This window comes from Scophthalmus maximus, chromosome 20, assembly GCF_022379125.1.
Source record: "Scophthalmus maximus strain ysfricsl-2021 chromosome 20, ASM2237912v1, whole genome shotgun sequence".
Taxonomy (NCBI): Eukaryota; Metazoa; Chordata; class Actinopteri; order Pleuronectiformes; family Scophthalmidae; genus Scophthalmus; species Scophthalmus maximus.
The window spans coordinates 9,655,548-9,674,192 of NC_061534.1; positions in this window are offsets into that span (position 1 = coordinate 9,655,548).

Sequence of the window (18,645 nt, forward strand, 5' to 3'; positions counted from 1 at the left end):
AGGCATGAGGAGCCTCTCTATGCCCATGTGTACTGAGCGTTTAATATAATATTAATATCCTTCAGCAGGAAACTGCTGATCTGAAACTTTCTCACACATAAAAAATTAATAGATTTTACGACCCTTGAGTTTTGCAATTTTTCTGCAGGACAGTAGCTCTGCTGTTCTGTCCAGACAGAAAGCGAATCCTTGATCACAAATGACATTTCAGTTTATTCATAGCAAAGGTGAAGCGGGTGTCTGGGAGTCAAAGTTTAGCTCGGAGCAGAGTTTATTCTATCATCTGTCCCTGACGATGCCTGGGGTATCGACTGTCCTCACTAGATAGATATGGTGGTGAAGTCCTGTCCGTGGTTTCTCACACATCATTTAACCGAGCTGTTGGGAATATAATCGACGATTGTGAAACAGAAAAATTCAGTGTTGTTCAGCAGTGTTGTGTAATGTGTGTCTTGTAAAGCATTCTCATGATGTGGAGAAATAGAAAAATATGCCTTTGATTTGTGCATTGCCATTCAAAGGCAGCATTCAGGGTTTGTTGTTGACGTCCCCGGGGGCTTATACCAAAAACCCTGTCGTGGTGCAAGTGATTTCATTTGTGGCTCGAGGAAAGCAAATTGAAGTTCCTCTGTTTTTGATATTGTGTGAAGATTATGACCTGGGATTTGTGGGTTCCAGAAGTGGATGGAGAGACAAGCCACTGTTGAATTTAAACTACAGCATTGTTTTTTTTGGGATGCAAATTCTGATTATTTATATTATTATTATCTGAGTATTATCTCAAATGTGGAAGACCACAGAGGACAACTTATTTCATGATACCAATAACCTTGAAGAATTCCTTATCCTGTCATCTTGAGAAAATAATATGCCTTATTATTTCATAGTCTCAACAAAATTTAATCATTTCAGTTTAGCGAGCTATCTTTACAATCATAGATTTGTTTGTTAAGTTTACATGGCTTTATTGAATTAATTTGTGAGATGTTTAAATAATTGATCTTAAAAATACTACAAAAATAAAGAAGCAATTATTTGCAAAGAGAGCGACTGGAATGTACCCATTTGCGGTGTCAAAAAGTCACGTTACGTGACTACCCTAGGCCTCCAACAACACAACCCGAAGCAAGGCGTTGCAACAAAAAGACAAGTGTTATCAGGGGCATCAGTTGGACATACTCCAGACACAGCAGAAGTAAAGTGATCAAGGCCCCCAGCTGATCACAGCACCCTAGGCCATGTTTAAGGTGCCTCGTGAACATAGCGATGAGGGCGTCCTATTCCTGACATGTGCTCGTGATGCTTTTAAGCACGTACTAGCAAAGACCTCACACATACTATCATGCGCTCTGAAATTTTGTGACAAACACAGACAATGTTCTCACACTGGCAAAACCTCACCCTCTCACAACCCCTTCCTTTCAGGCTCGATGTGCTTTCGTGTTTACCTAAAAACCCGTCCCTTGTTAAATCACAGCCTGTTGTTGACTGAAATGTTTGATGATAGCTGCAGGGCCTCCTTATGCATTCAAATCTGCTATTGGCAGTCGTTCATTTTTCTCCTCTCAATCATTCCTCTTCCTGCCTGTGAAGGACAAGGGTTGAAGTCACGGTCAGGACCCCTAAATGGGAATGTCGCTCCTGTCGTTCAACCAATCACAAGACCTGCTTCTGAGAGGTGTTGGTGCAAGGTCAGATGACATAGCTACAGCAGAGGCATGACACTGCTCTGTGCGCCCGCACACACACACACACACACACACACACACAAACATTGTTCTCTACATATTTGCTAATATCTAGGTGTTACAGCATCCTGTCATGTGAATCGTCATATCAGATTTCACATTTATCAACTCTCCGACAGCTCCCTGTTTCCAAATCTGAGCACAAAACACCAGTTATGCAAGTTCCTCCGCAAAACCGTCTTAATGTTTTCAGTGATTTGTAGTACACGCACCGCAGGCTGGGAAGATTCTCTTGTAGTCATATAGAGTCAGGTGTGGCTCTTTAGTACTATTTCAATAAATGTTGGTTGTGTGGGAGCGACTGCTCCTCCTTACTAAAATAGCCTTTAGATCTCGCTAAAGGCACGGCATACTGTATGTCTCATCATGTAATATTTGAACTGTTGTATCCATGTCAAACAACCTGAAGAATAGAATGGGAGATGAACAGGGAAAAGCTTTAGGGTGAATTAGTCTGCGGCAGAGTGCTTCATGCAGTAACAGACGGGAGATCAATATTTACAGACACTCCCTTGCTTTAGACAGCATTCATGTCGGAGCGAACAAACAGTCCTCACTGCAAACGTAATGTCCAGCCCACACACGGCACTGCACACTCACACAGACAAGAGTATACACCCTTTCTCTTACCCAGTCCCAAACCCACACCCCCATACAGAGGCAATCCGCCCCGAGACAAAAGCGCAGGTAAAGGTTGACAAAAGGTGTCTATGGATCTTCTGTGTCACACACAGCAACCGCTGTCTACATTCACCCTGCAATTATCTCCTTACAGAACTAATCCTGGCAGTTAAGTGGCTGGCTAAAAGCATGTGCACACAAATAGGGCCAGAGAGCAAGGTGGTGCACGTCGTTTATCTGCTGGCCCCATCACATACCTGATATACGGCTATCATCACCGAGCCTGACAGGAAACTGCTCAATCTGATCGTACAGGAGAGTTGGACAACAAATGTAATGCATCAAAAACCAACATATACATACATTTTTTCATTCATCCAATTATGGAAAATAACAGACAGCTGATGGCAAATTTGCATGCTACAATTTTACAACATTGAGCCAGTGTGACTGTTGAGTTTCTTCACAGTTTTATCACTAACCACCAGCGTGCACCCTGCCCCCCAGACCCCCGAGCAACTTGCCTTCATAAAGGTTCATAGCAAGTTTAAGATGCCGACGGAAGAAATACTGGTGTGTTGAGTCTCAAGGCATTTGATGACAAATTGGTGTCACTGACACAAGGGCATGTAGATTTTCAGCACTTCCTGTAGACTGTGATTGGCTGAAGGAGCTTTTGGCTTCAGCCCACCAAAGATGCCGGGTTGTGGCCATTAGTACCTATATTTGCAGGTTAGAGGAAGACATAATTCAGAATAACATAGATAATGAATCAACGACTGATACGTTTAAGGGACCAAAAGAAAATCCATGCTGCTGGCAAAAGACAACTTATTTGAAAAGAGGCCTCATGAAAGGCAGTGTAAGACAAGAGAAATGTGAAGTCCTATCAGGTTCCTACGAGTTTAGCTCTAAAATAAACCGCCTCCAGTCTGTCCATGAGTCAGGAGCCAGTCATTTTAGCTGGGCTAAAATGAGCAAAAGCAGCTCTAAAGGGCGGGGTGAGAGACGTAACTTGAGCCAGTGTGAATGGACTCATTGTTGCATTGGCTTAATTAGGCGTGACAAGCGAGGCGTGAACAGATTCCCATCATTAGGCCCCCTAAAAAGCCCATTAGAATCAATGGGCCACACTCCGGTCAGACTCTCTGTCTACCAGCCAGCCAGCCTCCTGCCCCTTCAGCAGGACACTGGATATAGTTACAACCACCCAGCTCAAACAAGGCAACTCTATCACTGCAGCGCTAACACCCGAGGTAATGCAATTGACGCCATGTTTGAGGGAAAGGGGAGGATGATAAGAAAGGTAGGGAGAGGTGGTTTGGTGTAAGGAAGTGTGTGTGTGTGTGTGTGTGTGTGTGTCTGTGTACAGGAAAGTGCCTGTTTGTGCATGTGAGAGTGAGTGTCCACAAGCAGCAGCCTGTCTGCTTGACAGAAAACTGCACCAGACAACACATCCAGGCAGCCAGTGTGGCTGATAAACTGCATGGATTAGCAGGCACTTCTGGAGCCCAAGTGGCCCTATCAATACAGGACCGGGCCCATTGATCTGTTGTCTGGCCGGGTGCTGGGGCTAATTCCTGGACCTTGGCTCTGAGTGCTCCTCACCGGGGAGGAAGGAGGAGGGCGGAGGTGGGGAAGAGACTGGCTGACTACCAGTGGCGCCATTCACAGACCCTACTGGATTTGAGGGCTCAGTGCTTCACGGAGACCAACTCAATACACCCATTACAACAGCCTGTCTGATTAGGGCTCATCAGGACTTATCGTTATTTCAGAGTAAAACATGACCCCAGGTATAGGACGTATACAGTCACAAAAAAAAGTGACTTAATTTTGAGTAAGCCTATACTGTAGACATCATGACGTCCATTTGTCATGTGATGTTTAATCCGGCCAAAGAAACTATAATATGAATATATTTTAGACATTTCTGATGATGCATGGTCAGCAATTGATTCATAATCTCCCTATTAATTTTCTTTTTACTAAGAGATGCTGTTGAAAGACTTTAGGCTTATCCTCAAATAAGGTCCAATTACCAGGTCACCAAATCGTCACTTAACTAAGTGTACCGTTATAATACTTTAATTCGATTTTGCTGTAAGCAAATGACTCTCCCTCGAACATTTGTCAGTGTCTGGTATGTAAATTGCAGTGTGTTGACAAATGGATCTTATCTGGAGTAGAGTAGCCTGCATTAGCACCTCCATGTAATCCCTGTCCGTCAAAGATATGGCCAGAGGAAGAAATGTACACAGGAGTTAAAGGGATGGTGTGATAAGAGTGGGGAGTCGAAAAGGGTAAGGCACCTGTTGGGGAAAGGGAGAGGGAACGAGAGAAAAAGTCAGCAGAGGAAAAGGGAAAGTAAGAGCGGGTAAAACAATTTGGTGGGAAATATTGTAAAGATTTAAAGAAAATGTTCTGAAGGGTTTGTTTCTGCAGGATAATCAAGCAGCGGGCTTTGTTTCTCTGCCGACCTGAGGCTGTTGTTTTAGCTACAGGAACACAACGGGCTCCTACTGCCAACTCGTATTGCTGAACACGCGCACCACAACAATCTGTGGAAGCCGTGTCCTGCGGGAGTAAACTGCGGTGGGAGTTTGTTAGTAAAACATAGGAGGCGGACATTCGGAAAAGAGAAGAAACAGTGAAACAGACAGAAACACAGTATCACAGTGGAAAAAGGGGAAGTGGAGAGGATTGAATGATGGAATGGATTTGATACTGCTGCCCTGATCCGTGGTGAAGCCAGGAGATACACGCCTCCTGCTGAATATTTCATGACTGAAACTGACTGACCGCCTGCCTGATTGACCGAGTGACGCGGAGGTGCTCGACATGCTTGACAGAACACTGAGGCACCGGAGGAGTCACACACGAGCTGTTTTCAGACACGACCCTCCGGAAAATGTCCACGAAATTGGGTCCAGGCATTTGTCGGTGTATGCTGTTCACATATGATGACCGCAGTAGGAGGTTCTCCAGGTCAGACGCGTTCACAACAGTATAGGAACATTTCTGGAACCTTCTGTGGCATCTGAGTAGAGCATGTGGTCAGGGCATGATGGTAAATCTGCTGCAGAGTTTTATGATTTCATTTATCAACACGCCCACTTTCCTGCTGTATTCTCACTTGGGCTCACTTGGACATTTTTCCTGAAATTTCAGTTTAGGGAATTGGGAAAACGTCCGGAACGATATTTGATGACATTTGAGTTCTCTCATACAGCCCCTCCGGAGGAGTTCAGGAGAACTACAGCACTTTAGTGGATGTCTGAAAGCAGCTGTACTGTACGCAAGGAGGAATATGGCAACGTAAACACACATAATTGATCATCAAATTTAAAAACAAGCCATGGAGTTTTCCTGTCCACCAGTCTGACAAACACTCCAAAGATGGTAGCAGACTCTGGGTGGCTGTACTTCACAACAGTTATTTCAGCTACATGCTAAAAGCAGCAAGCCAATTGGCCGTGGTCATCGTCGTAGTTTAGAATGTTAGCATGGTAACATTTCTGAAGTGGCTCTAGACATAAAAAAAAATCGAGCTGCGGCTGCTTTTTGTCTCTCAACAAAATTTTTGGACCAATTCAAATTTTCACATGATGATGTTGGATCACAGTGAAACGGTCAGCAAAGTGATCACAACTCATCCAAAGGGGGGGGGGGGTTGAATGTGTGAACCCCAGCAGTTGTGGAGATGTTTCGGTCAATACCACAGCGGATAAACCAACTGACCGCGATCATCACAGAGCCGTTCCACCAGCATGTCTTAAAAAAATGGTGTCGTTGAATTTATATTACACATACTGACATTACTTTGGAGAATACACGACGCCCAAGTTACAAAGTACATATGCCGCACTCAATGAAAAATGTTCAGTTCATTCACAGAAAACAGTCATTGAAGTGATCCAGCAATATGCCAAAAAACTCATCACGGCCTCAGTGTTCAGTATCCTGTGCCGCACAGAATGTCAGATTTATAAGGTGACACTGGCACATGTCAGCATGTGATCGTGCGGCTACTTGACATTTATTTACATGAATCTGCACTGCAGCCAACCTGTTCTTCTTCAATAGCTGTACCCACCTTTGCACAGCTGCAGAGTACTTTCACCTTATGCTATGAAGTGCAATGTTACAACAGTTTTACAAAGGAGAATATTCACGACACCTACTCATACATTGACAACCGAGTCACTGAATTTATAATCTGATGCATTTGCCCTGTAACAGTTAAACAGAAATTTGACAAGGAAATGAAAACAGGTATCTTTACTGGAACTGAACAGGATAAAATGTGTTTTGCCTCATAAGTGGTGTGGAATGGCACGTATAGCACCAAATAAATCCCAGCCTGAATATGTATCTTTATAATTTGTTGAAATATTTATGAAGCTTGGAGAAAGAGGCTCTTTCCAGTGAACACACACATTTATCCACTTTATGTGCGATGTTTTACGTTACTCTGAATTATATGATATTCCTGTCCTTTTTAATATATCAGCATGCAAAGTAAACATGGAAATCCTTTGTGGCGTATCAATTGATGGCTGCATTTCCAATATTTAATTGGTAAAGAATGACAACAGGTGGGGCTGTGATATACTATCGGTTATTACTGTATAAATGGCCTATAGTCAGAAGTAGGGTATGTGTTCTCCTCTTATTTCAGCCACCATTCCACCTTGTCACCACTTTCCCTCATTTCCCCCTCTCTGCCCTTACTGGGTCATCTCCATCTCGCCATCGATTCTCATCTTTCAGTCAAGCCCTCTCCCCAAAATCAACTCAGAATAACTTTTCACCTCCAAATTCCTTCCAGAGACATCCGTAACCTCTCGCCGCCCATTCGAGAGAAGACCCATTCATATTTGATTTATGTCTGAGCAGAAATGGCAGTAATGTCTCCTGTAATCGCGACGAGTGTAATCAGGCGGGCTTTTGATGGGCTAACGGTTGGACATGCACTCCACCAGTGTGTCGAGAGTGATATATTTTATTTGGCAGCTGTGTCACATTTTTTTTCTAAAAAGCTTTTCTTTGATTTTCCCAGAGAAGGCTTTTGAGATTCCTCTGACAATTAGATCAATTTTCTTTTATTCCATTACTTTCCTGTCAGACAGAGGAAAAACATTCAGTTTCTCAAAAGAGTTTTTCTTTATTCTTCTAATTCTTTTTTAATTGTCCTGGGTAGCGCATTTATTGGAATGTATTTCTTTGTACATAAAAGTGTACATAAAATAAAAAAAGGATGTCTATTTAGTACTATTTTCTTATAGTGTGGTGTATTTGATAGTATTTCTTGTGAGTTGATTGCTCGCCTTCGGAATTTTTATTCACTCCCACTGAAAATAATGTGAAAAACATTGCACCCTGAGCGACATACAAGCAAATTTGAGAATCAATTGAATTGTATTCACGAAAAGTGTTAGGGGCGATGAATGGGGTTGAAAGATGATTCAAAACAACACCAAAATACCAAAAAGCAGCTACAGGCTCACTTCATAGCTCTAACTAAGTATAGCCATTTTTATGGCGCAAAATTTGGCAGCTTACTTTGCAAAGCTGTGTTGGCTGGAGCCATAACTCTGGTCTAACCAACACTGCATACTGCAAAGATATATAAATAAAAGGAGACATTTCACAGGTGAAAAAGGTCTGTGATCTCTGGCGGGAAATGGGGGGAAAATGTTGGCTCTGAAATGGCTTTAATGTGTCATGTAATTGTGACAAGTGTGAGATCAAGCGCGTTTTGATGGGCTAACTGTTGAAGTGCTCTCCACTCATACGTCAGGGGGGATATTCCATTTGGCAGCCTTGTCACGTTTTTCCGAAAAGCTTTCCTCTGATTTGCCGACAAAAAGCTGCTCTGACGACATTTACATCCCTTCCCCACATCTGCCATGGAGGGGAGCCGTCAGAGGCTTCAGCCAAGGAAATCCTCAGACACGACCTGCATTGAATGGTAAATCAGTGAGGATTCCTTCATTAGCCTTCCTCCTTCCTGCACAGGCACCATCCTTCTCTGTCTTAGTTTTGAGCCAATCCTTCACAGCAAAATGGCCGATACGGTTCTCAAAGCAGATGGGCTTGTTCTTTACAGATGGTGGCTGGGCACCACGTTCTATGTATGTATGTGTGACCGTTCACGCACATTTGCTGCTGTTTTGCATTGTGTCAGGGGCCCAGGATCTTCCTAATCATGCCTGACACCAGACCAGAGGCCCCATATGCTCCACACTACCCCTCACTAATTTCAACCTCACCAACAACCTCTGTCCACCATCCCTACGCCAAGCTGACAGGGGCCAGACTGTGGCTCCAATCAATCCACGCTGATGGCAAATAGCTTCCAGAACTGTGCCAGGCTTATTATTTCCCACCCGCACAGGCTCAGGTGAAATTGGCCAAGCTGAAAAAGGTTGGAGGGAGGGGTGGGGGGGGGTCATCCTGGGGCTGACACACACACACACACACACACACACACACACCCAATCACTCCACCATTCACTGAGATTCTGACAGCATAAGTGCAGTCATAACCGTACACATTAATGCTATCGCATGTATTTGAATTTACACACACACATACACACAGCAGGAAGTTTGGGTTCTTGCCTAAACAAACTCAGGATGCCAGGGCGCGTGGGTCTTAAAATGCACTTCCACAAAGGATCAGGTGGCTTCTGATGAGAGCTAGTTAAAGTCTTGGATATCCTCCACAAGTGCATCCACATTGCCCAGATAATCATGCGGAGAACTCTGACTCTGAGGGAAATATCTCGTCAGGTTTTTTTGTGATTAATAAAAAAGGAAAAAAGCTAATTGCTGTAGAAATCTGATTATTTCTTTCTGTCCATCTATGATGAATTCAACATTGCTCCAGTGTCATATCAACTGACACTGTAAGATCGCCATTACTCATCATTGGACACACAACCCAGCCGGCAATTCTGTGACTGAGATTCCTGTCTGTTTTTGTCAAACTTTTTCCAAACAACGTACAGAGAGAAAAGAAAGGCATGTTTACAGAAAAAAAAAGTGGATGAACTTGTTTTTAAGCTGCATGTGATCCACTAAATCCTCCCTATGGCTGACACATAGCTAATACCGCCAATAATCCCACCCCCCACAAGAGTTGAATAAGATGCTGATGCAGAATTATGTTTTGTTTGTTTTCGTTTGAGGTGAGAACATATTTCACAGTGTAGAAGGTCTTAGGGCAAGTCATATTCTACGTGTCAAACGGAGGAAATATGAGCCTTCAAAGCTCTTTAAGTGATTCCCTCACTGTCTTGGCCTCGGGGCGAGGCTAGACTTGTTTCAACAAACCCGAACAGAATGGGGCCCGAAGCTACACATCGACAGGGACGTGATTTGCGAGGTTGTCGGGGGGCAACGTGTGGTCACAAACTGTAGGAAGGCACCGCTATCTCTCTTTCAGTATCTCACACCGACAGTCACCTGCTCCCGCCTGATCATTCTGTCCGGATGTGAGCACTGCACCTAGACTGGAGGTCACGTCTACACATGTCATTTGCCAAGTACAGGATGCTCTTTAGCAGCCAAAATCTCCTTCTGAATAGCTCTCTTTCTTTTTCTACCAACGAAGAGTTCATTTTAGGGACTTGACCTTAACAGAGATAAACCCCTGTTATCACCATACCAAGAAAAAAAGAAAAAAAAAAAAGAAACTCAACTGGGGCTTTCCTGTTGCATGTTTCAGAAAAACACAAAAAACTGCTTCTGGTTGGATGGACTAGTGAAAAAAAGAAAAAGAAATCAAATCCAGTGACATGATAAAGGGCAAATTAATGACTGTGTTGTGTGTATTTACAGGATCCCTTGTGCTCATTTTGGCCCCCCGCCAGTTCAGCTCAGCTGAGTCCTCGGACCGGGAGCAAATAACTGTTCCAGTGATCACTGTATGAGAAAGATTTAGTGTTGCTAAGAACCAACAAATGTCAAAACACCCCTGATTAATACAGCCCGTCAGTTGTTCCTCTAATAATCTCAACTTAGAGCCCTCTGGCCGGCTCATTAAGGGATTTCACACGGTATACGTGCGAGGGTTCTGGAGCCGCGCGAGGGAATCTTTTCTGAGTATGAGTGCAAATAAGTACGACTACTCTCTCACTCACTCGCTCCGTCTCCCTTTTTTCCCCTCCCGTCTCTGCTCTCTGTCTCCTTCACCTCATCACCTCTCAGTGTCTCCGCTGTGAGGGGGGGAAACCACGACGAGCATCACAGCCTGATTTGTTTAACGGGCCCAGTTTGCGTATGAGGTGTGCGTATGTGTGTGTGCATGCACACACGGGAGAGACAATGAATCAGTCTGGGGGGGGGGATACAAGAGAGATAAGACGAGGTATATTTAATGGCTGTGCGTACTTGACACAGGTTTTGGATGAGGAGGTGGGCAGGCCTGATGAAGATCCATGGGAGACTTATCGCACACATGCACACAAACACATATACACACACTTATCCCTGGAGTGTGCACCTCCTTGTCAGCCAAGTGGTGCTATGCTTTGATCTTGACACCGTGGGTCAACCCAAGCCCCCATCCCTCTCTTTTCTTTCCCTCTCTCTCTCCTCTGTCTCTCCGGCTCTGCCTCCCTCCCTCCCTCCAGCCGTCTGGATGGCTGGCCCGACAGCCTTGGGGTATTTAGGTTCTGGAGGGATCCCAATTTCCTCTTCTAATCATGACATCATCCTGCCTCAATAGGTTAAAGATGTGGCCGGCATATTCCCCGCTTCCTTGTTCTGCAGCTTCCCATCAAATTACACACATTACATGTTGCCAGCCGCGCCAGCGAACTCTTATTAGTCGCTAAAAAACAGCAGGAGCTGGCACAAATGTGGAAGGGATGCATGAAAATGCTGTTTGGATGATGGTTAAGCTCACGTGTAGCATGGTTCTCAGTATGTGAGCGTTTGTGCCGTTGGAGTACATGAGTTTAGACCATATCCAGGTCATGAGGTAATCCAATAGTGCTGTTCATCAGTAGTTTGGAGATTGTGGCGCAGACTCAGACTTGATTAAAGGCTAGGGCTGATTAGAGGTGAAGAGTAGCCGTGGCTCGCCTGGCCTGTCAATAGCTGTTAACTTCACCTCCACCAGCTTGACTAATCACACCAAGAGTGGCTCATCTGGCCTGCTCTCTGCCTAACTGTGCTTCTTCTCTTCTCTTCTCTTCTCTTCTCTTCTCTTCTCTTCTCTTCTCTTCTCTTCTCTTCTCTTCTCTTCTCTTCTCTTCTCCTCTCCTCTCCTCTCCTCTCCTCTCCTCTGTTTTGTTTCACGTCTTTACCACGACACTTTACTGTGTTAAGTGAGTAACGGGAGAAGCCCAGATTACAATCAAGCTCTTCATTTTCTGCCAGGCCGACATCTGTGCTCAGCCGTCAAGCACATAATGATGCAATGTTGCGGGAACAATTCAGGCCAATATCAGCATTGCCATCACGAGGGTAGTTCCTGTCATAGCAATTGTACAAATCGACAGACACATTTTATTTTAACGCGTAGCTGTTTTTATGTGTATTTGTGCTTGGATGTAAAATGGATTTTATTTTACATGTGATGTAGTTTAGTTTAAGACGGCATTACAAAGTAGAGTACAGTTTTTACAGCACTGACATATTCAGCTGTAACAAAGATTGTAAGGTAGTAATCAAGTTCTAAATGAACCACAAACTATTTTGATAATCAATTATCGTTTTTTATTTAAAAAAGTAAATAATTCTCATGCAAATATCTTCTGTTTTTCTTTGCTTCTCGTTGACAGTAGACTGATTATTTTTGTTTTGTGGACAAAACAAAACATGATCTGTAGCTGCAGCCCTATCGGTTGCATTATTTAAGGTTTACAGCAAACCATAAATGTTCTATTTATGCATGTGGGGTCTCTCCAAGCCTATTGATGAGGAATCCTTCCCTGTACATATTATCTGTTAGACCATTTCTAACTTATGTATTTTTGCTGCAGGTTTAGATTCACATATGAATGAATATTTACATGAAGATTTTTAACGTATCAGATTTTGAGTTGTTTTTTCTAACCATGTACGTATGCTCTTATGATCATATTGTGAAAGCAGGGTGGGCAAACAGATCCACACATTTGACTAGAGGTATGAATCATTTTACCACTGCATAGGTAATGTTGTTTGAATAAATTTCATGGCGCTTAAAGGGTTTTGATCTGAATTATGAAATATGGGTTGTGGTACAAAATTTGATTGGCAAGGCGCCAGTTTGAGGCAGATTCAAAACCACTCCCAGCCGGTTTTCAATAAACGAAACACCACGCGTGCCAAACAGCATCGTAAATTATAGAAGCCTTTTTATACGACTTGTCATGTTTTACTCCAAATAGAAAAAGTCAAAGCCATAACTAACAACCTGTTAACAACCTGAAGATCAAGTTTATCATTGCACCTGCAGCACCTGCCGCTGTTCCACGATCAGCTGATAGGGCTGCAGTGTCTCAATGCCTCGTATGACACCTGCTCTTTTCTCACCCACTCCGCAATGTGAGAACTGGCACGGTCAGATGGAGCGGAGCCATGGGCAACACCAGCAGTAACAACACGGCTTTGGGTGTGATCAGAAGGGTGACATGTTTGTGTGTTTGAACAGAAGCCGCAGCGGGTGCTTTCAATTCCAAGTTTGAACATGTAAATGTTCTTGTTCTTGCAAATGGCATCTACATTTAGTATATATTTGTTTAAGGGAGGGGTCACTTTTCAAGATATGATAACTGGTAATACTGACAATATTTCTTTAATCTGGCATCAACTAACTAGAGCTGTTCTCAGAAATTAAATCTCCAGAACACGGGAGATGTCCGATTCAGCGAACAGTGTTTTTGTTGACAGTCATCAAGACGCCCAGCGGCTCGCTGTGAATCTTTTCGAGAGAATTTTTCCTGCTGTGTTATTCTCACTCTTTCCTTTTCCAGAAATTGTACTAGGGCGCTGGCAGGAACAATTCCGGAAAAATGTCCGGAACAACATTTGTGCACATTTGCATTTTCACAAACAGCCACTGTGGAAAATTTCAGGAAAAAAAGGTCATTCGTAATTGTAATATTTTACAATTTTGGGGTTTTATTGTTTAAGCTTTAAAAGCTAAGTTACTGTGCTCTTACTGTGTTTTCAAAAGGAAACTTAAGTCTGGGGGGGTAAATCATACTGAGTTAACTCATGGTTGCCCTTGCTGTTTCAGTATGAATCAAAATGTTCTACAGATTCTGGGTCACATTTCAATTTATCACATTAAAGAGGATAGGCAGCAGCTGTAGCCACACAGACCTCATAGTCCGCTCGTACCCTCAAACTATAACCATCCAGCGGAATGGCTCCATCATTGTGGGCAGTTAACATTCCCATCCACCTGTTACTGAATCAGCTCATGACAAGGTCTCAGGGGCTCAACTTAGAGAACAGTTCATTCTGCACCCTTTGCCCGGAAACCCGAGCCCTGAATTTTAAGTCCGCAGAGAGGGGCTTTCAACCCAAGGCGGGCCAAAAAGGATCCACAGCTCTCAGACAGATTTCGAGCTCTGAGACGGGCCTGACATCCTCACCAACCCTTAACATTTCCCCCTTCCTGCCGGTTTCTCTTGCGGTCGACATGCTGAACTGCTCAATATGTGAGTATGAAAGATACTGAAATTGAAAAAAAAAAAAAAAGAAGGAAGCACATGCTGGCCACAAACAGGAGTAGAGTATTTATCACACCCGTCCTTTCACTTGAAATGGAAATGTGATTTTGCGGCCGTACATTGCCACTGCTTCTGTTAGATAATTTATCTTTTGCAAATTGTGTTGTGATTTTCTTAGTTTTGGTAGTTTCTATGACTGTCACATATTTGTGTATTTGACTTCAGACTGCATTCTTACAGTCAAGAACTTACACTGGCTATAAAGACTTTACTGCTCTGACAATTTGCAAAACACGGTGGAACTATTTTCCATGATTTAAATCTAACTAGTTTGACTTCATCTGTGAGTGATCTGTACTCAGCAGTAGATTCAACTCTTTATTCATTCATTGTCAATTTTGTTTCATATTAACACATCTTAAGTGCATGGATAACCTAGGGAATAATCAGTCAACCACAAGAAAAGTACAGAGGGAACTCCTGATAGTTTTGAAGATGCCTTGAGAAAACCTACCCACGCAAGGTTAGCACTTTAAAATGTAGCGGGGCGGCTCATGCACAGGCAAAGTGTGTTTTACATTAGGGAATAAGAGAGTGATACTGTGCTTGAACCTGGCATGTAGCAACCTTTATGGTGGCATGAGAGGCGGTGGAAGTCAAACTCACACAGCCGTTTTTCATTCCTTTAAACTTTTTCATCTTTCACTCAAGCTTGCTCTCTGGAGATCTTTGCGTTTCTCACAATAGTTAAGACGAACGGCGTTTTGTTAATGCCGCAGCAACACCTCTGGGATCTACTGGAAATAACACGGCACCGCAGGTCGAGCAAATTAGTTCACCTGACATTTGCAAAAAAAAGAGACACCATATCGTCACTGCTCCAGTCCAACAAACAACATGCCGCGAGTTTGATGGCCGGTTCACATGTGTACTCATGCACTTACGAGCATATCTCCTCTTTTATTTGCAAAATGAGAAAGGTGGGAGAGGCGGGGAATTGGATTCCTCCAAGCCTGCTGTTCCTTGTCAGTGCGGCTGTAGACAGCTGGGCGCCCACTACAGTTAAGATCAGAGGCCTTGATAACCTGGGCCCTGATTTATGGAGAGCAAACGGCCTCTGCAATCACCTAATGAGGTAGAGAACGCAGAGTGTTTACATGTTTATTAGATAGCCAAAACCAGCTGGGGACCCTGTTCTCCTCCACCTCTCTCTCGTCCGCTCTCTTTGTCTCAACGTTGAGAACGATCCGTCTCATTTTCACCGGCCATTGTATTAAATGTTATAGGGACAACAGTCTTATGATACACATCGGTATCTATCAATCTAAGTTCTGAACAATTCGTTGGTTGCGATTAGTTGGGCGCTTTATATTTGTGCCATCGTGCCTCTATCTTGCTTAGTTTTTAATATCTAACCCCGATCCCAAAGGGAATGAAGGTCAGCTGACACTGACAAATCAAGGGGAAAACAAACACCTCGTTTAATGCTGTTGCCTGCCGGTGAATAGCCTGTTAATAGCGATACACCCATGAGCGCGCAACAATGAATATTTGCTTTCTTCCTAATCAGTCTGGCACAGGTATTTTATGATCCCCAGCAGACCCCATTGTCTGCCTCCGCAACCGAACTTCGCCTCTTACTTTGCTGTTCTCATTACAGGAGGTCACGGAAAGTGTCCTCTGTAGGGGCTCGTCTACCTCGGGGCTTTTTCTCAGTGGGGGGGCGGGGAGAATGGAACTTACATGGCAACGCAAGTTTCATGGCTTCATGCACTGCAACTTTGACATTTTACAGATTTAGCATCCACCAACATAAACAAAACAACCTACAGCCTCACCTATCGTGCATATGCACGCACACTTGCGTGCATCCTTATATAGACATTTCCAGTAACCAGTGTTCACTGGAAATTAGATCATCTTATCCCTGCTACTGGCTTGTCTCCGCGAGGTTTATTGGTACTTGTATTAGGCCCATTTATTGTGTGCGTGCGTGTGTGTGTGTGTGTGTGTGTGTGTGTGTATCCGCATGACCTTTGAGAACATTGTTCTCTAGGTCACGTTAATAAATTATAAAACAACACGTGTATGAACACACAAAACACAAGCAGAACATAACACATCAGCATCTCTGGAATCCCTCAGCACCTGGGAAAAACTCTGAGCCGTCCCCAAAAAAAAGTTAATGCACAACAGACCGCTTTTTCGCTCTCACCCTCTCTCTTTCTCCTTTTGGCCTTGTAAAACCTTCGCAAATCAAATCCGCTTTCCATCAGGGTTCTGTAATTGTTGTGTTTGTTAGAGGAACAGCCTTTTCAATCAGACAAGATCTCGGCGGTGGCTTGGTTCTTGTTACCGACTGCCGTGTACGAGAGGTGAGCATATTTTCCCTGAATACTAGCTGAATATAATGGAGGTCTCCTGACTATTACAGTGTTTAGTCTCTCAGACACGTAAGCTTTTGCCAAACTCAAACTTTTATCAGTTTCCACTTATTATTCATTCAGTCACCTGGATGTTCTGCATTTTTCTTAAAATAGACGAAAAAAAAACAATGGGCAGCATAATCAAGCATGGAATGGCTGGAGAATGAACCATGATCCAATATCTATCTTCTCCAAGGCACTATATTCTATAAATTCATTTATCTCATAATGTTGCTGTGAGCATGATCCCTTACTTAGGCCTCATATGTACTGAACTTATAATACATTAGAAACAGAAAGAAGGGGTTCACAAACACCCACTTTAAGCGGCAACAGATTTACACACCCTATACTGACTTGACGCAGCTGCAGCGGCATGCAGGCGCTGTGAGAACAGCCCGATCAGCTACGTCTGTCATCTCAACTTCTGTCTTCATTTTCCTCCTTTGCCCTCAGATGCCGACCGGCCGGCGCTCCTAACCAACCCCGGCCCCAACAAATCACTCATTTTTATACAATTACCTCCCGCTCCCTTCCTGCGCATGGCTGGGTGCAAGTGTCGCCCGCCCGCCTGCCATTGTGTGCTAATTTTAGGCCCATTATTTGCTGTAAAAAAAATGTGTAATGGGCAGAGTCACTTTCACATTAATAGTTTGCACCCGGAGGGGAAGTCTTCCCCCTCATCGTGGATCAAAGGTCCCCTCTATTGTATCTAACTTCCTGTTTCCCCTTTTAGCCACTGTTTGTTTTGTTTTCTCACTCTCTCGACCTGGACCAAAGTGCTCAGGCAGTCCAGGACCTTCAAATTGGACACTGCTGTGACTGACAAGCGTGAGGAGGTGCCCTGTGACCCCCTCGGTGATTGCTGGAGAGCTGACCTGTGATTTGTGGAACTGCAGCGGGAGATGAGGGGATATGCGTGAAGTGAAAGCTCACGCTCTTGATATCATGTGTCCACAGATGGGAGGAGAGGCCTGGATTCCATTGTTGTGCTATCAGCAGAGGTGTCCAAGTTTGATAAAATGCCTCGTCACCTTCCTCCGGTTCAACTCCCACAGATGGCAAACGGTGGACGCTCCGCGGCTGAGATTACCGTGACCTTGGTCTTCCTAAAATAAGTCTTTTCAGAGCAAAAGGGGCAAGTGTGTGCTCTTGACTGTGCTCTGATAATCTTACCGCATCCCACTGAGAGGTTAATGCCAACTGCACTTACCGCTTTTAGATGACTGATGTGTCACGGGAAACAGTGCAGTGTAGCGGACTGCGAGGGCCCTTACACCACAAAGCTAAACAAATCTCATCTCACAATTGCACTGTGAACAACTGACCCAACGCATGCCTCCTATGAATCACATGGACACATTTGTGGGGAAGATAAAAGGCAATAAATAATCAGGCAGAGAAAAAAAGTCGCCCTTAGTGTCAGAGTAAAGGGAACAATAAATCCTGTCACATACCTGAATCATAACGAGGCAAAAAAATGTACATTTGTGGCAGAAACTTGATTTTAAGTGATCTGTTTACAATCTGTTAGCATCTCCTGTCCCTCGTTTCTTTGTCTGGTGAGTGAGTACTGTTACGGCCTCCTTAAATAAACTAAAAAAAAACTATGTTAGAGACCGGAACGTATTAAGAAGGACGCCAGGACTCCGAATGTGCCATGAAAAGAGCTATTGTAATTTTTCTCTGAACCTATCAACAATCATAATCAGAGGTAAATTAGGAAAACAAAATGGGTTGGAGATCTCAGCCAGAAGGAACACTTTGCCAGCCACGCAGTGGGCCGTCTCACTCAACTCGTCCTCCTAACTACCTAAATAAAGCCTAATTATCGAGCAAAGAAAACCGATAACTGGACCACTGGAGATCCCCAGCCCAGAAGTAAAAGAACAAACTAAAACAACAAACCCAACACTCTAAACTCACGCTGGGGGAACATAAAGAGCTAAATTGAGGACAGAACGAGGGGGGCAACTCCCAGTGAAGAGATGCCTGCGGCTGTTCGGCAATTATACCCTTTTTACTGCTCCTCCGACCACCGCCTCCTAATCGGACTGCAGCAGGATTTCAGGTGCCGCTCCGCTCCTGAAGAGAGACAGGTAGATAAGAGGGAGAGAGAAAGAGAACCACAGAGCGAGCACAAGCAATGGGCAGTGACGTAAAAAGCAGAGT